At 42.3% G+C, this 25590-nt stretch overlaps 1 protein-coding gene across 2 annotated transcripts in view; it reads left to right on the forward strand.

Moving 5' to 3' along the window:
- The first annotated feature begins 419 nt into the window (after nt 1-419).
- The window catches only part of ngfa (nerve growth factor a (beta polypeptide)), a 37659-nt gene continuing 12488 nt past the window's right edge, over nt 420-25590 (forward strand). For both annotated transcript variants that reach the window (XM_018760339.1, XM_018760338.1), the window contains exon 1: nt 420-584. The gene's annotated coding sequence lies outside the window, so the exon portion shown is untranslated. The remainder of the gene's footprint in view (nt 585-25590) is intronic.

Raw genomic sequence — 25590 nt, forward strand, 5'->3', positions numbered from 1 at the left:
CTGCTGGCCTCAGTCTGTATACGCCAATGAAGCCCTGGGTCCCATCAGGACTGTGGATCACAAGGTATGGTTTCGAGAAGCAGTGGAGGAAGCAAAGTTAGAGCGCACAAACCAAGGAGCCAATTTCCTGCTGTTTTTGGGCAGCTGATGGGCAGGCCAGGCGAGCGAAGCTGAGAAATGCGGGTCAGAAGGCAGCAGTGACCCGAGGGCTAGAAAAGAAATCCCAGAATGGTCCTCGGGCACGGTTTCCTTCCTCTCCTCTGAAGAAGAGATGCAAGTGGTGCCGAGCAGGAAAAGGGAAGGAAGCAGGCACTAGGACCTACGGGCTCCCGGCTCACAGGCAAAGGGGGTGGGGGGGGGGGGAGCGCCACCTCTCTAACTTTCAGAACAATCAATTTCCCAAAGAGTGTAGGAGTTGGGATCGAGTGAATGGTGGAGGACCGGTGGTTTTTTCTACCATAAAAAGGGACCCGGGGCTTGACTTTTCTGGGGACGGACGTGTGGAGTACCGTGCAAGGTGGAATATTCTTCCATTCGGCAGGACAGATTTGCACTTGCGGAGGAGCCCAGGACTGGAGGCAGAGGTAGGGTGCTTCACTTTCTCCAGCTGGTTTCTCACACATTTGTGTCCAGGCGCTGCGTGCACCGCAAGCCCTGGACTTTTGGGGGTCTTTCTCCTACCTGTCAGCGAGGATACAAGGACATTCCCAGCAATAAATAATTCTAATCACACTATGAGTAAAAACACAATAATTAAAGTACAAACTGTGCTCAGGAATTTGGTAAGTAATTGCAAAAAATTATGCCTTTATAGATTTGATCACATTGCTGAAATCTGTGGGCAGAGAAGCTGTATGTTGTGTCCATTGACCTGCTAAATAGTCAAACCCTGCAAACCTCTGGGAGGATAATCGGTGCTCCGCTGGACTAGACTGGACTGGACAGTATGGGACCTAGGTACCCTGGGAGGGGTGATGGTGCGGACACGGCGCGGAGCCACAGCAAGTCGACCCAGCAATCCCCCCAAGGCATCCTCTCCGCACACACACACACACACACACACACACACACACACACACACACCACTCTGTTCTCACCTTCTGGGGGCGAGCGCCCTCTGGCCCATCACACTCATCAGGTTACAGTCAGCACTGGGGCCGCTACGGTCCACAGCATCCCCCCACATCCCCGCTCTTCGTACCATATACAAACTGCTCATATTACACACTCGCACCCCATTCCCTTCCTATCTCCCAAACACAGGATATCCAGATTACGTGGAGTGTGGACATCACTCTGACTGGGGCCTGGAAGCACATGTGTACATGCCTGTGTTTGTGTGTGTGTGTGAGGGGGACTCCATGGCTGATTAACCACCAGGAAATTCAAAATTCTTCATAGTTTTAAATCTTCTTCACTTCGGTACTTACAAATACTCTACAAAAGTCTATCCCTTCAGATGAAAAAGCAGTGACTTTGTGTAGAATATATTATTACCCTCATTATTAATATTATTATTTGTTTGGCCCTCACTTCTACGGAAAAGTGCTTTCACAGCTATGCTTTCATATATGATCATCATCTCAGTTTCTGTTGTTGTAGGTCTTGCGCAACATGCTTGTTTAAAAAGTTTACTGTGCATGTCTCCTAAAGGCATCTTACTTCAATATAGCGTAAGAACTTGTATGACACATCGAAAGAAGCCTCTTCAGAGCACTGACATGCTTCAGCCTTCTTCTGTAACAAAGACACGTGCAGCATACTACACAAATCTGAATCAAGTTATGGACGTCCAGTCTGGACATGCCCTTGGGAAGGGGTCCCATCCGGCCACTGATCAGTCACACCAGCACGGTGACAAAGGGAGGCTGTAAACCCCCCACCCCCATCTTACATAGGCTGCCTGAATACATGACCACTTGTGCACGGGTGCAGCCTACTGGACTCTTCCACACGTCTCCACGGTTCAGGTGAAGACCACAGAGAAAGTATGTTTGTTTATTATAAGTGCCATCTTTTAAAGTGTTTTGCGGTAATGGGTGGGTTTGGTACAAGCAGGAGGTAGCACAGGGGAGGCTGGTAGTGTATTCGAGCTGCTGCTGTTGAACTGAAAGGTTGCAGGTTTGAATCCCAACTCCAGTTGTAATACCCTCACACCAAATTGCTCCGGCAAAATAAGTTTTAACATTGTAAGTTGCTTTGGAGAAAAGCATCAGATAAATATAAATCACCCATTGCGGGCAGCTAGGTAGGGTAGAGGCCTGGGGACATCCTAAAAACCCCAGGATTTTCTTGGCTTAATTCTTGTCTTGGAGAGGTAAGAGGCAGAAAGAAAGAAAAAAACTTTTATTTTTCAACCTCACTATTTTGAGGGATGGAATCCATTACATTGGCTGAAAGAAACATACGGTAACTTTTGGCTTTCAGGTGTTTCATCGATTTTAAGAAAAATATAGTTTAAAGCACGCTTCAGTTTTAAAAGACAGTGCATTAATCATTGCGATGGCATACATTATGTTTAAGAGAAACCAAAGAGGTAACAGTATAAAAAGTATTATCATAAAAAAAAGTTCAGACCTATTAGAATAAAATGTGACATATTAATGTCAGTAAAAATACACACACACACACACATTTTCAGAACCGCTTGTCCCTTACGGGGTCACGGGGAACCGGAGCCTACCCGGCAACACAGGGCGAAAGGCCAGAGGGGGAAGGGGACACACCCAGGACGGGACGCCAGTCCGCCGCAAGGCACCCCAAGCGGGACTTGAACCCCAGACCCACCGGAGAGCAGGACTGCGGTCCAACCCACTGCGCCACCGCACCCCCGCTGTCAGTAAAAATAAGAAAATAAAATATAAGCGTTTGTTTTCATTTTCTGCAAAACAGTTTTTATTTGAGTCATTTTGCTAAAGCACATTATGATTTATTTGAAGCACATTATGATTTATTTGATTTTTTATACCGCATCACATCTGTTTCTTTAATTACTTTCCTGAGCATGAAACTTTGTGTTCATTGCTCCTTTTCTAAAAGTTCACCAACACCTTCACCTCTCTGATAAAGAAAAAAAAAAAAAAAAATTAAATAAAATGCTCTTGAACTACAAGTGCGAACACGACACAGGTGGAGGCGGCCAAGTTATTTCAGGATTCCACTTTCATTTAATGACTCCTTTTAAATTCCTCTGCGACTTTTTGGGGTCGCCTGGAACATTCCTTTCCCCTGCACAACAGCAGCGTCTAGGGACACGTGTTTGCCAGAATTCTGTTGTGACAAAACCTTGACTCTCTTCAGCCGAACCTCCCTCACATTCCAGCCTTTAAAGAATTTTTTGAAAAACGCTCCTTCGAAATTTTACCTACCTCCACAGGCTTGCATGTGACAAGCATCTGAACCCCACGCTCTCAATATGGCATTCCTTCCACAAGCTTTACCTTCTAAGGTGTCCTCTAAGGTGCTTCTGAAACAACCCCGTCAAGAACAATTTTGTTTAGTTCATGATTTTATGGGGAATTAACTGATGCATCATAATATACTAACACTAGATATTGCATTTCTGTAACACAGGATACAAACAGGCAACAGGATGTGTGTGTGTGTGTGTGTGTTTAACAGAGACTATATGGGGACTTGATTAAAAATACATTCTTTCTCTGAAACATGGTAAATAAATGGATAGTGGTGAAGGAATTCAAATGGTTTGTAAAAGTTGCAGGTTGTACCCTTGAGCACAGCACGCCACAGCTGAATTACTTTAGGAAAGTATTCTGCCGTATGTTATGCAGGACCGTTCTTACTTTACCACCACCATAAATTGATATCTTCCATCAGTAATGTAAAGGAACAATGGTAGCATATGTTGCCACATACATTTTTGTTCAGGTAGCATTTTATTTTTTTCTAAGCTGATGTGTACAAGTTTTATTCATCTAGAAATTGTAAAATAGTTCAAAATAATTCTATTTAACGATTTAAATGCCTACACGGCTTTGTAAACTATCACATATTATTCAGCGCACGCACCCAGGTAAGGAATTTTATCACAATTTGCAAAACCACAGCAGTAAATAATAATTGAAGTAGCTGTATGAATTACTGAATAAATAAAAGGCCACTGTTTATCATATGAAACAATTTTATAAAAGCAGTTACTAGCTGAATGATTAAGGAGCTTAACTTTTTGTATAACAAGACAACCCATGGGCAGGAAATCATTGCCAGATAATGACGAAAAAAAGAAATCGAATATTAAAACCTCATATTGCCGTGTGTATTATTACACCGCAGCCAAAAATTTTGATCTGCATTTTTTGACCAGCTGCTTTAACATCATTTCTGTAGTTGTTCAGAGAGAAAAAAATAATCATTTAATAATTAAAATTAGTGGCTTGTTACAGGGAGAAATGAGTATGAAATGAACTACTAATATCCACTATCCATGAATATCTGCTATGTCTGAATGCGCATTTTGAGTTTCCACTTAAGTTTGGAGACATTCTCCTTCCTCATCAGACTAAACATTTCACACACCGACTGATGAATGTCGCCATTGTCTTTATCATGTGAGAAGCACTAGAAAAGTTAAAGATGCGATGGACCGCAGTGCCTTATACTGGTCATTCAGCACCGCTTAATCTGCCCTTCGTCACCGAATGACCTCAACAATGGCATCCTTACATTCAGTTACTGCTGCGCTCTAATGAACTGGGCTTTGTGTTTAAACTTTATGATCTGTGAAGAAATCAACTTTGCTCAAGATATGCAGCACATGTATTGTTCCCTGATTAGGAAAACCTCTGGACGAAGTCCTATAAGAGTCTGCCAGTAAGAGGTCTTGTGTTCTCCGCTTCTGTTCTCGGCTCATGCGTTCACCCATCTAACACCGTTCTTCTCCTCTCCCGCACACCCCAGGGCTTGTGTAACCTTTTTATTTGAAGTGGTCCATGGAAAAATATGCTTTTCCTACAGGTATTATGATTAGCCCGATTCCCTGTAGACGCTGATTTGCCATTGTGTGAGGGGAACGCTAAGTCGGATCATAACTCACCTCTGCAGACAGTGAACATGACTGTGAAAACAGACCCGGGACGTATATTTGTTGACTTTGGAGGCGAGCTGTGTTATTTCAGAGATTGTTCTTTGCCACAGGAGGCAATGCCAGGAGGTTCTCATTCTCTCTCCCTCTCTCTCTCTCTACTGGCTTCCTCAGTGACTCTGCTATCTTATGCCTGTCCTTGCACGAGATGCAGTGTATAGCCTCTGGTAAATATAATTCTGCGCTTTCGTCCTACGTTAATTCTGATTACACTTTACTAATAGTATCATTCATAACAGCTTTGCAACATTGTCATAAACATGTCACAACAGTGTGTAATAACTGGTCATAGCAGCTCTCATATCACCTGTGGAAAAAAAGTCAATGGAGGGTAGAAATGTCTCTTTCATAAGATGTGTACTAAAGATAATAAAAGGGATTGTGCTTAGAGATGGTTCAAAAGTTCTGCCACCAAATGTTGAGCTCATGATTAACACAGGTAAGGTTTCAGAGATCTAGCACATGTTGAACCATGCTCAAGATGTTAATTATGAAGTATCAAAGGATGTCACTCCCAAAACATAACTCTCTGAAAGAGGGGTCGACAAAACATAAAGCAAGTTCAAGCACAGATGTGGAACGTTTTCAAGGAAGACAGCAGATGAAGCCAGCAGAATGAAATGCACGTTGAGAAAACAGGAAATCCCTGAGAGAGCATTTTCCTAGCATGGTTCATATCGATGGGCAGATGAGTCAAGATTTGCATATAGTTCTACTATGTCAGGAGCATAGATTGACCAAAATGAGTAAAGATAAGATAACGGCTTTGTGAAAGCCACAGAGCACGCGAGTGGAACTGCAGTGAGAACAGGAAATGACAGCATGGTGTCATTATGGACACCAAGCCAAACGGTGTCATGGACAATCTTCCAATAAACACTTCAGTAACACAGTAATAGATGCTGTGCCAGAAACTGTCTCTGAATCATGTCAATCAGCACAAAAACGAGGGCACTGCTGTTTTCCCTTAAGCGTTACTTCAATTGAATTGCTCCAAAATAAAGTAACCAGATGTACAAATGGATGAAAAAAAAACTATTAATTCATCCAACCGTTATATAACAATACCCGTTTGTCCAACGCAGGTTCACAGAGTAACAAGGCTTGAAGAAGGACACACTCTGAATGGGACACTAGTCCAGAACACACATACATTTTCAGAACCGCTTGCCCCATACGGGGTCGCGGGGAACCGGAGCCTACCCGGCAACACAGGGCTCAAGGCCTGAGGGGGAGGGGACACACCCAGGACGGGACGCCAGTCCGTCGCAAGGCACTCCAAGCGGGACTCAAACCCCAGACCCAGCGAAGAGCAGGACTGTGGTCCAACCCACTGCGCCACTGCACTCCCCAGTCCAGAACACACTAAGTGCAATTTTAGAGTCACTGATTCACCTAAAGGCGGTGCGGTGGTGCGGCGGGTTTGACCAGGTCCCGCTCTCTAGTGGGTCTGGGGTTCGAGTGCTGCTTGGGGTGTCTTGTGATGGACTGGCATCTTGTCCTGGGTGTGTCCCCGCCCCCTCCAGCCTTGCGCCCTGTGTTGCCAGGTTAGGCTCCGGTTCACCATGACCCCGCTTGGGACAAGTGTCTTCAGCCTGTGTGTGTGTGTGTGTGTGTGTGTGAGATTCACCTAAATCCATATCTTTGAAGTGCAGAGCCCTCAGAAGAAACCTACATGAACATGCAAACTCCACACGGACCAAGTCAGTTTCAAACCCTAGCGGGAACCTACAGCTCAGGGGATGCAAGAGGCACCAGTACTACCCATCGCACCACAGTGTTGAGGAAAATTTTAGTCTGATTGGGTGACATTTTCTTCTCAGCTGCAAAATAATAAATGTAGTATGCAGTATGTAGGATATTTCCTAACCTGTCACTGGTAGAGACTGAAAAAAGAAACACGGAATCAAGAACAAGCCTGAGATTTAACACCAGTCCAAGAAAACTATAAGGTACGATAGAGTCGGTTTTCAAAAAGCCCACTTATTTAATTAGACTTTAACCTTCAATAGCGGTGGGTTCATCTCTTAAGTCACACGCCATGGGCGTCCACCCTTCTATGAAGCCTTAGGGCCTGATAAATGGCATCTCGCAGAGGGAAGCGTGCAGGTATGCAGCACCGAGCACAGGAGACTAGAGTCATAAAACCCTTCCTTCCTACTTTCCTTTTGGCGAACCCTGGGGCTCAGAGATGGATTTCTGATTCGAGAAGATACAGCGGCAGACCTACTTGCCAAGAGCAGACTGCCCCTGGTAAGAATGCTGTTTATTACACAGCACTATAAACACGGCGCGAAGAAAGATGGGCCTGTGGACAGTGGTCCTTTCCTCCCGTTTAACTGTGAACTTGGAATGCAGGGCACGGTTAGAGTGGATTTTTACACAATTTACTTTGAAATACCCGGCACCTGCACTAGCAGCCAGGAGGGCTACGTTAAAAGTCGAGGCCGGGGGTCTCGGCTTTCTTTTAAACCAGTCTATGGCTATAATGAACTCAGTCACTCATTTATTACCTATTTACTGCAAGTTCCTCAAAAATACTATGTTTTAAATTGGTGTTTACCAACGCACAGCAATATAATGGCAATTAACTTTTTATTGTCAAAGCATTCAAATGCAGGCGCTAATTAATAAATTAAATGAGCCAGTAGAAGCAAACACGTGGCTTGTCAGAATCTGAGGCAGACACCAACTGCTTGGGTCCCTTCTAGGGCTTGAGGGTTTTGTGAAATAGATGGCGAGTGCAGGGGGGCGCAGTAGCGCAGTGGGTTGGACCGGGTCTTGCTCTCCGGTAGGTCTGGGGTTCGAGTCCCACTTGGGATACCTTGCGGCGGACTGGCATCCCGTCCTGGGTGTGTCCCCTCCCCCTCCGGCCTTACACCCTGTGTTGCCGGGTAGGCTCCGGTTCCCCGTGACCCCGTATAGGACTAGCGGTTCCGAAAATGTGTGTGTATGTGTGTGATGGCGAGTGCTGTGAGACAATAAACTTGCTTTTGGCGCTGGAGTTTTCACACGGATGAATGCTACTGACCCCCACGGGAGAAGCTGAAAGTACTTCACTGTCACAGTAGAGCTTGCTCCAAGAGCATCTCCGTGGTCCCCCACAGATAGTCCCTTTCTGCATAAGGGAAAAATTAATTATACCGAATCTACTATACGGTATAACAGTTTTTTTAAGACAGACAATTCGTAGTTGACTGTTTCTGCCAGCTTGATGTAATATGTCATAATTTATAACATTCAGAAATATTTTTACTGAAACAAAGCAACCGAAACACCTTGTTCAAGGATACTAGAGATAGATGGATACGATGGACACTTTCCCTGCGTAAGCTCTTCTTTGTTAATCTTAAACAAGGACAAAACTGTACCAGGAAAACGTCCAGCTGCATTAATGGATAACATTTGTAGCTGCTTTGAAGAAAAGCAGCCAAGCATCTCACACTTGGGGTTGGATCCTTAAACATTCCCTTGAGAGTTTTGCCTTCTGCATTAAGATGGACACTCCGCTGGCCTGAGACCCTTCTGCATGCAGTCTCTGTCTATAGCACATATATCAGAGGGTCTTCACTTAAGTGTAGGTGGGATCAGTTCTGGTCCTGTTATGCAGGAAACACTCAGTTGTGTCAACGGTTGGAATACCTTAGTAGGACCCTCAGAGATCAGCGTATGGATGTCCTTGGAGAGTAGCAATTTACTGTAGTATTTCTAGACACTTCATTCAGTAACAGTAGATAATCACTAATCTTTCTTAATGAGAAAATGATTTAAAAAAAAAAAAAAATACTTTTGGGAAACACTGTTGACACTAAAAGTTTCCAAGGTTTCAGATCAGACCCTAATTCACAGTCATGGTAATTCTGGTAGGTGGAGAGAATAATAATTGCAGCACAGTAAAGCAATTTATTTTTAATGATACCAGGAAATCTGCTAGTAAAATGTCCGTCCCCTCGACTAAAAATCTGTGGCTAAATAAACTTCACTCTTCAAACTATAAAATTTTCTGTAATATTGTGGCCGTTAAACAATCGCTGGTGTATTTCATGAGCACGTCGTAAAAGCGTGAGGCACAGGAGAGCAACGAGGCGGCAAACTCAGATGTGAGCTGTCAGCGATGTGCAAAAAACCCGACGGTTAGAACTGCATGATACCTCCAAGTCACAGCTTATCTGGTGAACTTGCGAAGAGGAAGTGTAGAGTAACGCTCTGTTCACGGGTATCGCCTAAATCATAGGATCCGGTTTCCACGTGTCCAAAAGACTGTTGTTTATAGTGCCAAAAGAGGGAATATAAATCTCAGCATCTGCATTCATAGGTCTGTGGGCAGTTCACACACATTATGAAGCTTATAACACATCATAACACACCGTGAGTGATATTCACGACTGTGAACAATACTCACAATAGTGAACACTCTTCGCGACAATGAATACTAATCATAAATCATACAGAACCCTGCTTATGGCACATTCACATCACACCATACCGAGTACACAGCATACCGCACACAACTCTACACGTTATTTTCTTTTACACGCCGTAGGTGACAGATTGCAAACAGCCTACTGAGTCCCGAGTTACTCAAATTGTCTGCCAAATAATTCACTCCACAGTGTAAAAATCATTCTGCTTCATTCGACACTCTTCGCAAAAGTAGAGCGGAAACCAAGATTTAAAAAATAAATATGAGTGCTGCACAAAGCATACCCCCCTACTTTTGATTGCCATTGAGACGGAAATCTTCGGCAATGTCGGATATCCCCGTGTGTTTCGTTCCTACGTGTCTTCGCTTATATTCTCTGTAACAGCTTACTTGGAAACAGAAAACAATCACACGGCGATACGCATTTTTTAATTACACAGCCGTAAACAAAACAAGAGGAGATGGCCGTCCACGCAAACAGGAGGTCTTGACAGACACAAACCAACACACACAGTGCGTCACACACTGCGGTGAAGGCTGAGCAGCTGCAAACTAATGGAAATTCTGAATCGGCACTGCAACAAGAACATTCCAAATAAGTCCATATAGCGATGTTTAATTACTTTCCTTTTTTATTTCTCTCTTCCCTGAAATTTAAACTCTATGTGTCTAACCTGAAAGTTTCCTGTTGCTACAACCTTGCTGCAAAACACAGCATGCATTATTTTAAGAGCGACGTTTTAGCAGCCAGTACAAAGAAAGGCAGTTTAGTGTCGATGTGACGTTTTGCACCGGGAGGTGTTGGCATCCTATTTAAAATTCCACTAATATTATCGCGGTTCAGAGCCATTCCTCAAGGAGGCATCCTTACAGTAGCCCATGCTGGATGACGTCCCTTAGGGAGCTGGACATCTGCTTGGTAGAGGTGTGGATAAGTCATCCTCTTACATACATTGGGGCTCAAATGGGATGAACTGCTTCCTTCGGACCATCGCAGTCTTTTTACAATTGCATTTATTTAGCTGCTCGACTTTCGATTTTACTCAAACAAAATTTCAGTTTTGTTGATTCACACAGCTGGAGACATGATTAATTGAGGTTGTGGGTCTTGTTTAGGGGGGCGCGGTGGCGCGGCGGGTTTGCTGGATCCTGCTCTCTGGGGTTCGAATCCCGCTTGGGGTGCCTTGTGATGGACTGGTGTCCCATCCTTGGTGTGTCCTCTCCCCTACAGCCTTATTCCCTGTGTTGTCTGGTTATACTCCGGCTTGCCGCGACCCCGCTTGGGACAAGCGGCTTCAGAAAGCGTGTGTGTGGGTCTTGTTCAAAGAAACTATCGAATAAGCTCTCCTGAGACTTGAACTTGCAGTCTTTGCAACTATTATGTATTAATTTAGCTGACAAATTTCTATGCTTACAATCATTTACCCATTTGAAGAGCTGCGTAATTGTTACTGGAGTAATTCAGAGTAAGTGCATTTGTTAAGGGTATTGCAACAGGAGTGGGATTCAAACGTGGGTCCTGACTGCAAGGTGACAGCGCCAATCTTCCACTACCACCTTCCCTGCTCTTTGCCCTTTACGATGATAGAAATGGTCGCATTTTAAAATGAAGTAATTTGTCCCAGAGCAATCATCACATTCCATCACCACAAAAATGAGGTTGTCGAGATGTCCTAGCAAAAGTATTCAGGCGTGCTCATCCTGGCATTCTGCACATATCACGGTCGGTTCAACTACACCAAATCAGGAAGGGTTCAAACGCTTCACACCCAGTCTGCAGAGGTGACACACTGTTCTTACGTAGCGGGGGGTTAGGGAACACACACACATTAATGTAGATACAGGAAAGCTCTAATTGTTAAGAGTGATGATCACCACACATCTTAAAGCACTGCACAATTCACACACATGCAGACACGCTTTTCCAACTTTGCAGAGCATAAACAGGCAGCAAAACACAGCTTCTCAAACTTGCTGACAAGCTTTTCCGATTTTTTTGCATGGAAACAATTAAAAGCCAAAAGGCGAGCTGCTTACGTTTCTAGGACTGGTTGGATTTGTTTATGAAAATACAGACGTTGTTCCAGCCAAGATTTCTGTGTATAAAGTGACATGGTTTATAACGGCAAGGGGAGGTTACAGGGGATTTACCAAACATGGCCGTGGGCAACCCACAAAGCGGCCCTTATTAAACGTTTATAAGCAGCTCGAAGTTTAACATGCATCCTATGCATGTGCACGTGTAACACTGTCCATTTGCTGTGTGCTGTGTATGTTGGTTCCGCAACTGATGTGCGCCTTTCCCAGCCGCGCAGGCCTTTCTCATAATGTTTTTTACTGTTTTTTTTCTTTTTTTAATTTTATTGTGGTTTTAACTCTAACTCTTTCCCCCTGGAGCAAAGTTAGAATACCCACAGTAACCACAATTGTAATGGCTTAAAGTTTGTTTTCTTTTCAGGAAAATCATTCCCCATGCATTGAATTATTTTCATCAGCTACAGTTTTGCAATATCGTGTGATGATAGATCTACCGGTTAATGCTTTCATTGCTGTGATAATACCTGACTTTCTGTCAAGTACCAGAGTAAAATGCAACAAATAAAAAAAAAAAAAACGAATAAAATCCTTTTTATCTAAACTATGTTACGACTTTGACTTCAGCTTTCTTAACTTATTTGTTGCTGCTTTTTTTTGGGGTTAAAATAGAGCGTTTGCCGCCCATGTAAATGACCTACACAGCAAAAATTTAGTCTTTCATAAAAAGAAAAGATATTTGCAATAAAGTAAATCAGCATTCTGAAATTAGAGGAAGTTCAGTAAGTCGACACACGGTCTGAATCGGACTATTCAGACATTCCTTCAAACTCAAGTCGTGTAATGAGGGTTTAGTATGGAACTGGCATGTTAGGGCCGTTCCCCTCCAAGGGAGATGCGCCACCACTGAATCCATGTATCTCCAGGCTAGGCCACATCCTTCTCTGGAAGTCTGCCCAAATAAGCATGTACCAGCTGTACAGCATCTGCATCCACTCGATTTTTATAACAATTTATATAAAATTGGTAGTTTGATGGTTTAATACAGTCATGAATTATAAAGCACAAATGTAACAGCTATGGAGAACAGTATGTTTCTGAAGAAAATTGTCACCTTGGTATCAATTGGCTGATAACACTAGATAGCATCCGTTGGAAGTCGCTTTGTAGAAAAACGTTTGCTAAGTAAATAAATGTAAATGTATTACAGTAAGGGTTTTGTATGTCGTTAAAGAAAGAAAGAACACACACACACACACACACACACACGCTGTCTGAGACTGCTTGTCCTGAGCAGGGTCACGGCGACCTGGAGTCTAATCTGGCAACACAGGGCGCAGGGCTGGAGGGGGAGGGGACACACCCAGGATGGGACGCCAGTCAATCACAAGGCACTCCAAGTAGGACTCAATCCCCAGACCCGCCAGAGAGCAGGACCTAGCCAAGCCTGCCGCAACCCCGCTCAGGACATACGGTTGTTGATGATGGATGGTAAAGTTTATTAATTAAGAGCGTTATTTTTGGAAGCATTCTCACTTTACAGCTTTTTTCCCCATAGATAGATAGATAGATAATTTTTTTTTCCACGGAACGACTCCCATGCATTCAGTGGTGCCCCTGATTACTATAATCTTTATAACATGCTCCATATGGTAGCTCGAATAGTGCCTTCGATGTCCTCGTTGCCCCTCGTACGATGTGTAGCCGCTTATACACTTAACTTGAAGTAAACACTGATGGGAGGGGAGTGAAAGCTGTCATCACCCTGGGTTTTTGCACAATGAGCATGACTCACAGACACACATTCACACTTTTTTTATTCACATCAACCTACGCTGCTGAGAGCAGGAGCAGCTCCGATGCAAAAAGTATTTTGGAAACACTTGGTGCATTGCAACACCGCCTAGCTATAAAACGGTTTTCATCAGATTTTTATTCTGATTATTATTTCCTTCATATGCTCTAAGAATACATGGAAACGTATTCTCCAAAAACTTGGCCTCAGCTTTGTATAGTCTGCATGTTCTCGTGTTCTGGATAGGCAGTCCAAGAAAACTGTCGAATTAATTTTCCAATATATTGCGATAACAGGCAAGCAAGGTCTGTGTTTGGCTCTTTTACTTCATACTTTAGAAAGTGTAGGGGAAGCCACACATTGTCGCGCATGTTACAGAAAATTATAAAAATAGTTAATGTCAGTAACTGAGTCATTATTAGGACAAAAAACATTTAGACGATGTAGGGCATCGCTTAATAACAAACAACACATACGCACTAAGCAGCATGGGATGATGGAAAGGTTCCCTTTATCGCACCACTGCAATATATTCCATATATGAAATCTTCACAAATGTCACCAAAAAGCTATTGCAGCACAGCTGATGTTGCAACCAGGTTTTCAACACACTTTTCTTTAAAAATATACTTTCCAACATTAGATGGACGTGGATGCCACAGCCGATGAGAAGAAGTAAATAGAATTAATTTTCGCGCTCACTTCCCCGGCGTACCCTCGCAGCCCAGACGTCGCTGTGCTGCAGCGAGGCCCTTAGCTAAAACAGCGGTGCCGTCGATACGTCGATGAACAACCGCACAAATAAGACGGACGCATCGCTGCGCACAATGCATGACTGCATCATCAGAATCTGGCTCTAATTTGTGTTGTCACATCGCCAAAGGGAACTGAGTGCCTTGCTGGCATGGACTTCACACTTCAGGTCGGATTCCAGCGCAAAATATTTCCTTTCACTAAAGCCTCTATGGGTTTCCAAGAGTACATAAGATTCTATAATTATTTATTGTGTCGCATAATAGCACGTGTAGCTGAAGACACGTTCATAGTGTGCAGTTATATGTTAATATACGTGTACACCTACATACTGAAACAATTAAGTAGAGTAAGTAAGTCATACCTGCCAAGTCTCACGCATGGGGCGTGATCAGGACCATATCTCACGCTCACACACCTAGGTAGGGAGATCTCACGCTTCTCACTGTAAACCTCAGAGTGCTAGTACAATAGTGAAATTTGATATTGCACCTGCAGAAACTGATGAGCCATTCTTCGAATCCAGCCCCCACAGTCAACATTTGCGTCTCCTCCCCACCTCCGATTAGGTCCAAACTCTGTCTAGTGCCCATTTCCTGATACTTAAAGGGAAAGTTTTCATAGCTTTATACTTCACGCTGTTGGGAGGTATTGGCCTCTTATTTTCCTTCTGATACTGAGCAGTCCATGCAACGTTTTATGTCTTTATTTCTGCATGCTTTTGATTTGCACATTGTTACATTTGTCTTGAGGGGGGGGCATGGTAGGTATGGCCCTTGCCTGCTCTCTGGTGGGTCTGGGGTTCTAGTCCTGCTTGGGGTGCCCTGCAACGGACTGGCGTCCCGTCCTGGGTGTGTCCCCTCCCCCTTCAGCCTTGCTCCCTGTGCTGTTGGGTTAGGCTCCGGCTCCCCGCGACCCCGTATGAGATCTTTTGCCACTACTCTGTTGTATGTATGCTGCTGCAGTCTGGTGTAATTTCTTTCAGGATCAATTTTTTTCTTTCTTTTTTAATTGACAACAGAGCAGCATTGGGTCACAGCAGCATAGAGAAAGAAACAATACACCGAGAAACAGCAAGTTAATCCGAGGCCAAAAGGCCGAAAGGTGGCAATATTTCACAGGTGTGATCACGTAATATTATCCAAAAGGGTGTCCAGACCTTCCGGAATTCCTTTGAATTGCCATGTAGGTCGAATGTAATGTTTCAAGTGGAAGAATGTTAAGCGCTTTGCTTATCCACATATTTACAGAGGGAATTTCAGGTGTAAACCATAATGATAAAATACAATTCCTTACATTCCACAACTTCATCAGAAAACAATTTGGGTTATGGTTTAACAAGAGAATGGGGGGGTGCAAATCAAAATTTTCGCTGAAGATATTTTCAATGGTTGAATGAGCACTACTGCAAAAGTTTGCATTCTATTTCTGTTATTTTCTCAGAACAGACTTATGAAAATGCCAGGAACAAATTCATACAGTATTTGCATCTTTATATCTATCTGTCTATAGTTGTTCACAGCTTGTCATTTTTGGGACAAAATCAAGGATTCCAGTTACAAATATAGAAAAGTGTTAGCATTATTTTGACTGTTTATCACCAACCATACTACATACTAGAAACATTTGAACATGCACAAGCACACCATATGAGCTTGCTGGAAAAGGAGAAAGGTGTTTTGAACTAGTTATCCTGGAGATCAAGCAGGTGGAATACTATCAAGTAAAATAGAAGAAAGAAAAAAATACAGAGGGAAAACCAATACAGCTGTTGTGTCGGAGACTGGGGCACGTCAGGGTGAGAGGTTCACAGGTCATCAGTCCACCATAGTGTGTCTCAGAAATGTAATTGGTCCTCCTAACAGATGTGTTAGATGTCTGCAGGCTTTTAGTTACATACAAAAACATCGCTTAGATTTGTTGAATTGAAGGGCAGCTTTGATTCGGGGACCTCCCTCACTTGCCACGATTTTTTTGAGGTCATTGTGAGGTGACAGAACAGCTCAGTGTACTTATGGAGATGGACCATTAGGACTCTGTTATAATGTTCAAGCACTTTAATATTCACTCAGGAGTTTGGCATTCCAGTGGGTCCCCAAATGCTCTTATAATAAATAAAAACAGCAATTAATAATAATCACTGGGCACATACATGTTCAAATCATCTTGGTGAATGAACATTCTTCCTCAATGGCCACGAATGACTCAAAAGGAGATTTCTTTCATTATTCATTTACCTTCTGTCCACTTCCATCTCCCATTTATCACCTGTTAAGCTCTGCTATGCAGAAAAACTTTCAAGCACAGCTTTGGAAACACTTCCAACATGACACAGAGGACCAATAGGACAGACTGCCACTGTTCTGGTCCACATGTGCCATGAGTCTGCAAGTAAGAGAAGACCACGGATGAACAAGGCATGGGACGCACGGGGCAACACAATTATACTCCCAGCTCAAAATAATTAAATCCAAATGATGATAAATTTCAGGAAGTTGTGAAGTCTTCGTTATGGGGACAACATCAAGGCATCTCAGGGAGACAGGACCTGAAACCCTGACATTACAAGTCCAGTCTCTTAATCAAGCTGAAACCAACCAACCAACGTCAACAACCGCTTGTCCCGAGTGGGGTGGCGGCAAGCCGGAGCCTATCCCGGAAACACAGGGCGCAAGGCTGACAGGGAGGGGGCACACCTAGGACGGGATGCCAGTCTGTCGTAAGCCACCCCAAGCAGGACTCGAACCCCAGACCAGCAGGCATCGGCCAAACCCTCCACACCATCACGCCCCCTTAAGCTGAAACATAAGTTTATATTTTTCAAAGAACATATAATTTTTCTGCAAATACTTTTGAGATTTTTGAAATACATCAATATTTTAATCTTCTGCTTCCGCTACCATTACCGCTGTCACAACCTTTCTACATTTTATATTAATTATATTTTAGCCTTTTTCTAATGGAAATCACACTGGCATGTGTGTGGAATTACTGTTACTCTCACTACGTTGTGTCATTGTTTAGTAAATGTAACTAAATCCACACTAGCAGCTTTAATATGCTTATCCATTTTAAAGACTTGAGCAGTTTTTTTTTTCTGCAGGTTCTGTATGTGGTTCTTGGCTTAAGTACACAATCAGTAAACAAAGAAAATGGGATTGCTTCACATGTCCCCTTTCATTACAAGTGAATTCCTCCCTAACACCTAATATAGACCTTCAATATGAGGTGCTAAATCCTCCCTAGACCGAAGCAGCACTCAGGTCAGCCTGCGCTGATCCACGACACTGAGCTCATAATCACAGCATACAGCTTTGAAGGATGCCAATACAAACAGTCCATGCTGCATCACTGCATCACTGCATCAACTCACAAAGCCTCTCCTTGTACAATTTCCCACACTCTCTAGAATTCTATCCATCCGTCAGCATACAGAAACTGCTTGTCCGTTTCATTGCTGCAGTGGACTGAGGGTATAGGATGGATGATGGGACACTAGTACGCTGCAGGGCAATCACACATAAAGCACAGCGCACAGAGATCAACCTAGGTTGCCTGAATCACATTTTGAGGCTGTGAGAGGAAACAAGAGCACCAGGAGAATGTGCAACTATCACTCAAGAGAGCCAGATTCAAAGCCCAGGAGTTCTGTGGCATCAGCACTACCTGCTGCACCAACATGCCACCCAATTTTCTAGAATTTCTATGTGAAATTACAGCATTCTCAGTATATATATGTCGAACTGGTGTTTTGCCGTGAAAATCAAACTGCTATCCTGCCTGGTCGTGTCTAATCCACATCCTTCGTCTGGTGCGAGATTGAGGTGTTGTTAGCTGCAAACATTGGGCCTTTACACAGCTGAGGGATGGTTTGTCAACAGGGCAATCCCAGACAGTAGCCATCACTGAGTGAAAGATGTACGGCTGTTTCAGTCAGCACCGATCCTCCCTCAGGGTAGCAATGCGAAAAGAAGCGAAAGTCAGAGGCTTGGCAACGCAGGTCATACGTCAGGGTAGCACACGTCAAGTATCGGCGAGCCAAGGAGGCGCTGCATACAGCCAAGGTTAACGCGGCACAAGGAGGACTAGTTTCAAATCAGTGGTAAGAAATTAAAAAACCCAAGTGTACTGGAAAATAAACTGAAAATAATCAGTCACATTGCATAAATGTCCTGCATGTAAATCTGATAAAACAGTGAGAGGTTAGTACCCCGTGGAGGACAGGCAGATTACATAATGGCAAAGATACAAGGGATCCACTTTACGTGGAACTGCTGCAGTGCCCACCAGTAGAAGAGCTGTGGTCGGTAGCAGCACGTAACGGCACACTCAAACAGGCTGCGTCAGTGGGAAAACCACATCTGCAAAGCCTTCCTCCATACTTCACATCTCACGTCTACAGATAAATACAAACCGTAAACATTTCAAGCATTTCAGATTCACAGATTTAAAAAAAGATGTGGAAATGAAACTGTATATGTACCCGAGTTAAAGTTCAGCACTTGTAATCTCCCAGACGAGATTCAAAGAATTTTTCAGAGAATTTCATATAAATTACAATTATTAGAGACTGCATCTAAAATTCGGACTATATCCGTAAATCTAAATTGTTTTCCTTCCCCAGGGAAGCACTGTTTTATTGCTTGCAGGTTTGCTCTGGGAGATCTGGAATACACAGATACCACACAGCAAGTTCATCAAATTTATTACTGCAACATCTATCTGCAATTTATACACGTCCTTTAGGAAAGCATAGACTGTAAAAACAAACATTTTGTGAGTTTTTTTTTTCTTTTTTTTTTGATGTTTTGTGTCGACCTCCAGTGGTAATGAGAGATGCTTTTCGCAGCAATTTTCAGAAAGCTAACTCATCTGGAAGATGTTTCCAGATCATGTTTGTGAATTTCCAAGAATCATTAGTAACAAAGAAAAAACTATGCATTGCAACATATAATTCTAGAATCCGTGGCATATTATATTGCTTTCCCTTTTCCGTTTGGTAGGCATCTTTGTACATTAGACAAATCTGGGAGACTTTGAGCTGCACAATGATCCTTGAAAATATTTATCTTGTTGATGCTTGAATGTAATTGCCACCCATTTTGAGAAAGTCAAAATGTATTAAAGAAGTCAGCACAGGATTAGAGTCTGGTTGGCCACGTATCCCGTTTCCTTATATGGAGCGTTGCTGATCTGTACATGTTCGGTATGTGGCCGATTAAGGCCTAATTTGGGGTTTATGATAATTCATGCAAGAAGTAGCTGAAGACACAAGAACAGTGAATAACAGCAAGAATGCAGATTTATGTTTGAAGATCTAGGTTAGGTTAAAAATAAGTATTCTGCAGAATACTTTAACAATCTGGCTGGCCAGTATTAAAAAATAAAAAAAAAAAATTTAAAAAAATACACATAGCACTTTATCTGTGTAGGAAATGAGCAATGCTAGCAGTGATGAGGCATCAGCGTGCTGAGAGTAGAATATGTATGAATATTGCTACCCTACAAGTGAGTGTGTAAGGACAGGGACATGGTGAGAAGGAAAAGAGCAACAGGAACACAAAAAAATAAATTTAAAAAAAAAGCCAGCTAGATCACAAAGGATACATACATACATACATACATACATACATACATACATACATACATACATACATACATACATACATACATAGGACCAACTCAAAATAAAAATAAGCAATGCTATTGACCTTATTTAAAAACGGTTACCAAAGTATGAAGAAGTTGAACAGCGTGATGGTCACTATAGGTCAGCAGCCCACCAGGACTTGAATAACAGCTGTGACACTATAAGCCATCAATCAAACAGGCCTGATTAAAATAACCTACATGTGCGCGATTATAGGCTATCAGCCAGTCCGGACCCGAATGAAATTGCACACAGCTGTGTCACTATAAGGTATCAGCCAATCAGAGTCTGAGTAAAATTACACACAGCTGTGCCACCATAAAGCAGCAGCGGTTCAGGGACTGAATGAAATGACAACAGCTGTGCCATGCCACTATACGGCATTGACCAATCATGGCCAGGATGTAATTACACACAGCTGTGCCGCTATAAGGTATCGGCCAATCATGGCCTGAATAAAATCACACACAGCTGTGCCACCAAAATGTACTGACCAATCATGAATGAAAGGAACACCTGTGCCACTACAAGGTTCCAGCCAATCAGGTCCTGAATGAAATGATGACAACTGTGCCACTATAAGGTGTTGGTGTGAATGAAATCACCGACAGTTGTGCAACTGTAAGGCGGGACCAGATGAAACAACACGAACAAGCACACCCCCCTCCCCCCCGTGAGCCCCAACTGTCAGCACTACCTGCCTACCTGTGGAAGTCTATGTGTGCTTTGGCAAGAGGGATTGTTAACATTCGGAAGCACGTCTATTAGCACGATGGTGCGAGGGTGGGGTTCGAGTCGCTCGTTTGGATGGGGACCAGGAACGGGTGTCTGTCAAGAAAAACTTCACACTGGAGAAACGAGATTTTATCGCATAATACTTTATCGTATTTCATTAGTGAATACGCATCCATTCAGGGGACGTCTCTGATAGGGAGGCTGCCAGTCATTTTCTTCCATATCAGCAGTGCATTGTAAAATAAAGAAAATACACATTGCATATCAGGAAATGCTGGCGATATGGTTACAGAAGTCATATCTTGTACACATTTGATTAATGCGGCTTTATGGAGGTGAAAAAAAATCAACAACTCTGTAACACCCCCCCCGGCCCCTAAACATCCAGCATAACCTCCTATTGGTACCCAGCACTTAAATATTGTAAGTGTATAATAATAATAGATAAAATAAACGAACAAGTAATAATAAGGCTATAATTAGCTAATAATAGATAAAAATTAATTAAAAAGTAATAATAATTATTATTATTACATTATCATTTATTTTTTGATTCATCTGGTGTCATATCCCAACAGGTATTGTATATATTGTGAACCAGTTACATATGATTTATGGCATTACAAGCTATGGCGGTCCCATTAGCTCTGAGTAAAATCTGTCTCTACTGTATTCTTTTCTAGATTTCACGGTACATTTAAGTGCATTCAAATGTCCCTTATCTGAGTGATGAGCACACAATGACTTCATTGTCTCTGAAGAACAGCATGGGCAGGTTGCTTCCTGTCTTGTCTTGGTCAGTACTGGCTCATATTTACATTGATCCATTCAGTACAGGTAGAATTTTCATCTATATCGCTCTAGTGCAGTCTGTCGTTACGTAACCTTAGGCTCACATCTTCCATGACAAATGGAGTTTCATATATACTTGCAAGTGTTCATTTCCGAAGAGCTGTTAATTAATTGAAAAAGAGAAAAGTCATAAAAATATAATTGTTTCCTGGAACCATACAATGCAGAAAGAGGTGGACAGTTCCGTTGCACTGCACTGAAAACCCAAAGTCGAAATGGATCGCTCCTTATGATTGCCTTGATACCCTTTATCAACATGAACCTCTTTGCTACAAAGTCATTGTTCTTTAACTGCAGTAGTAGTGTAGCAGTTACAGTAACTGCCTTTGGGTCTGAAGATTGCAGGTTTGAATCCTACCTCCAGCTATAGTACCCTTGAGAATGGTACTTACCCTAAATTGCTCCACTAAAGTTACACACCTGTACAAATAGGCGATTATAAGTAGTTCAATGTTGTAAGCAGCTTTGGAGAAATGCATCAGCTAAATATATATAATGTAATAACTTGACAAAGTTGTATGTGAATAAATTCATATTCACAAGCTGTTTATTCAGTACAAACTTGGAGTGAAGTGGGGTCAATGAAAGGGACACCCAACCCGCACAAAGGAATCACACACTCAGGGTGGTTAATATTCTCCAGTTTACTTGAAAAACATCTCTCTGAGCTCTGTGAGGAAATCAGAGGACAAACTTCACATAGATAAAGATGGGGACACATTCATTTGCAGTACATTTATTCATTTAGCTGACAATTTTCTCAAAAGTGCCCTAAAATCTTAAGCTCTCTGACACAGCGTATACTGTCCGATGTCTGGTACCCATTGATAGTGCTGGAAAATTTAACTGGAGCAATTTACAGTAAGTACCTTCGCTCACGGATACTACAGCTGGAGGTGAGATGTGAAGAGCAATGCTCTAAAGGCAGGCTCTCTAACCACTACACTATTTTCTGTCTATTGAAACCTTCAACACAGGAGCTATGAGGCATCAACCTAAATCCTAAGGTCTATAGTCATGACTAGTGTTCAGTACAGACAAAATGAAATGATCTCTTTTACGTTTAATTACGCCATGACGTGGGAGCCGGTAATTAGGTACATCTCAAAAATTATTTTCTATACGGCCACATACAGGTGACAGTCAGGCACTCCAGTTCCCTCTTGCTTTTAGAACCTCCCAGTACAGGTAAAGTAGAGAAGAAGCCTATTGGCCCTTTATTTTCTGATTTCTTCACATCAAGGAAGAAAAACTTCGACATGAAAAATTCTGCCTCCAGTTTGTTTTCCTTGCCAGTTATCAGCCACAGGCTTGTGCTGACAGGACCAGTATGAGAGGGGTTCAAAGCACATTTAAAGTGCCAGTCAAAATCAGCCACCCTTATGACAGGTCACACCCAAGGAGCGCACAGAGCACATGTTGCAGTGCCCTGCCACAGCATAAATACCTGTGTGCCTTATTTCAGAGACCCTTAAACGTAAAAACTGCATTAACAGTTCCTGACAGGTATTAAATTGCCTTTCAATGAATGCACATGGTTAAATTTCTATTCTTTTTTATTTTTTTTCTTGAGTATTCAGACCCTCGTGGGCAGGACACCCGTGAAAATCTGATTCTTCATACTCACAATTCAGAACAAAAATATAGAACACATTTCCCCACCAACCCTAGCTTCACAACTGGAAAAAACAACTGTTATATTTGTTTGATTTACATTCAGCTTTTTTTAGTTTCCCAGGAGATTTTTAAAAATATATGTAGATATACACATTACTGTGTATGTGCAAAAACAGTCAGAATGTTATGGGAACTTTACGCATATAAATAATTTTTATGACAAAATACATTACATTCAGACAAAATTCTTCAAGTACGAACATCATTCAGAGGCCAGGTTCTCATCTAAACTCGATGTTGTTGTGTACTTGAACCTTTGCAGAATGAGAAGAAGCCCATGACACTCCTGAGTGTTGCTAGTGCATCAGAAATGTTGCAGCCAGAAAACGGGAGCGTCGCAGAAGCTGGCTCATCATATATTTCCTTTACAGTCAAGAACTATTTCCACTGGAAAAATATACTGTACACACCAATTCTTCAGATAGTGACATTAATTCAAAGCATTAAATCATTTCGCAAATTCCCATTGTGAGGGGATCAAATGTCCAAATTACTGCAGAAAAAATAATTGGTTACCTGATGAAAAATGTGCCACTTAAAATGAATTTAAAAACTAGAGTAAAATTTATTTTTTACACACAACAACAGCACCAACAAATTTTGTAATAAAATAATTGCTTCTAGTTTGTCCTTTAATGTTAGACTTTTATGTATTTTCAATATTTTTATATATTTTATTCATTAATTCATTCAGTCTCCCCAGGGCTCACAGGGTGTGAGACAGGGTAAACCCAGGACAAAGACTTTTTGATAATTTGGCTCATCGATGTTCATGACATAAAGAAGTAAGGTAGATCACTGCCAATGTCTTTCACTATGCAAAGCACAGTAGCACTAAGATGTTAGCTGTGCTTTGTAGCATTACTCAAAAAAAAGTCTGATCCCTGCTACTGCTGTAGTACCCTTGAGCAAGGTACTTTTTCTCTGAATCTGTTGTTTCAGTCATGACATTAGATTTATTTAATCAATGTCTATAATTGTTAGAGACTGTCAATGTGATAGGAGCTAGGATGTAGGTAGTATAAAGGAGGAAGGAAAAAGCTACTTTTGTTATGGAAAAAGTGTACATCACCATGGTAATAAACTGTAGGAAAATACTCAGATTAACAGCACTAAGGGACAAAAGCCAATAGGTTTGTGACAACAAGTGTGTATGTCTGTCCCAAAGCATCTGTTCTATGAGTCAGGGGCAGCTAGCAGCATAGTGGTTAGAGTAGCTGCCTTTGGACCCAAAAGTTGCAGGTTTAAGCCCCACCTCTGGCTGTAGTACCTTTGTTCTTTACCCTGAATTGCTCCAGTAAAACTACACCGCTGTATAAATTGGTAAATAATTGTAACCTTGACATTATAAGTTGCTTTAGAGAAAAGTGTCAGCTACATGAATAAATGTAAATAAGTCCATTCACAAAATAAAAATACTTGTTATGAAATAACTTTAAAATGACCATAACAGGCAAAAATGATGTGTGTGCTGAAGAAGAAGCCTGCTGTATGAAAAGGGGTGTATGTTTCAATAAGCTGTTGCTGTGGTTTTTTTTTGTTATAAGGGATGCTGACATGTGAGGACTGGGAGTCAATGCAGTGTTTAGGCCATTCCTGCCCTCTACTGGACAACATCTCCAGAAGAAAAAACTTTCAAACCATGAACATGACTAAGTGGATGTGTATTTATAAAGAAAAATGTGGGTTGTGCATGAGACTCCCACCTTCATGAACAGGGGTGCACTTCTGGATATATTCCAGTTTTAAAATTCCACTTTAAGAAATCTTGCAGCATGCAGCGATGAAGTTTGCATTTAAAATCCGATTTTACTGCTCTGCACCATTTCTGCTTCTTGTTAGTGGTTTCATGAGAGAAAGTAGAGTCCTGTGCTTGTAACAGCTTGAGTTGATTTACTTTGCCAAGACCAGATTTTTTTTTTCCCACAATGCTCACCACCACAAAGAATCTTTAGCCTAATTCACAAAGGCAGAGAGGGCGCGAAAGTACTAGAGAGAGCCTTTAAATTTTATGGTGAAAGCAATTAACTCAAAGATTTTATGATATGGTTTATGGAAATATCCTTTTCAATTGCTTGCATATGGATTTTTACTGAAAAAGACGTGCATTTAGTAGAAACTACTGTTAATCATAAAAGTCGAACCCATGACTGTTCCGCCGCAGCGTTGCCCATTAAATAAGGGAAGATTACACCCAGCCAGCCCCAGCAATTTCAAGAATTTCTATAGAAATTCTCTGTCTCATAAATGATCCACCTTTTGCGAAGACTTCTGAGAAAAAAGGCACGTGTAAAAAAAAAAAAAGAATATTTATAAACCTCAGAGAACATAAGTAAGACCAATCAAGACACAAAAGCCCTGAGATCTGTGACTTCCTATGCTTGGAAAGTTCTGGGAAACTGATTTTGTGGTGAATACTTAGCTAAGCTGATGGGGGTGCGGTGGTGCAGTGGGTTGGTCTGGGTCCTCCTCTGCGGTGGGCCTGGGTTTCGAGTCCCGCTTGGGGTGCCTTGCGGCGGACTGGCGTCCCGTCCTGGGTGTGTCCCTTCCCCCTCCGGCCTTACGCCCTG

Source organism: Scleropages formosus, chromosome 19 (assembly GCF_900964775.1).
Source record: "Scleropages formosus chromosome 19, fSclFor1.1, whole genome shotgun sequence".
Classification (NCBI taxonomy): Eukaryota; Metazoa; Chordata; class Actinopteri; order Osteoglossiformes; family Osteoglossidae; genus Scleropages; species Scleropages formosus.